Source organism: Otolemur garnettii, unplaced genomic scaffold (assembly GCF_000181295.1).
Source record: "Otolemur garnettii isolate 467f Iridium unplaced genomic scaffold, OtoGar3 scaffold00012, whole genome shotgun sequence".
Lineage (NCBI taxonomy): Eukaryota > Metazoa > Chordata > Mammalia > Primates > Galagidae > Otolemur > Otolemur garnettii.
This window is the reverse complement of record NW_003852407.1, coordinates 2,979,407-2,979,653: the sequence shown is the minus strand read 5'-3', so window position 1 is coordinate 2,979,653 and position 247 is coordinate 2,979,407.

The window sequence follows — 247 nt, the reverse complement described above, 5'->3', positions numbered from 1 at the left end:
CAGGGAGAACTACCCTCTACCCTGTGGAGTAGATCTTCTACATTATCTGAATAAAACTTGAATTTGCTTTATACTGTCAGATAGCTCTTGAATTTTTTTCTCTCACAAAGCCAAGGACCCACTTGGACTCCAGGTGGATCACAACATAGGGAACCATTTTCCTATAACAAAACCATTGTAAGTTGGGGACCATCTGTAAAAATTCTCTCTGTGCATTTCAAAATGGCATGAGGAGAGTTTTTTTTTT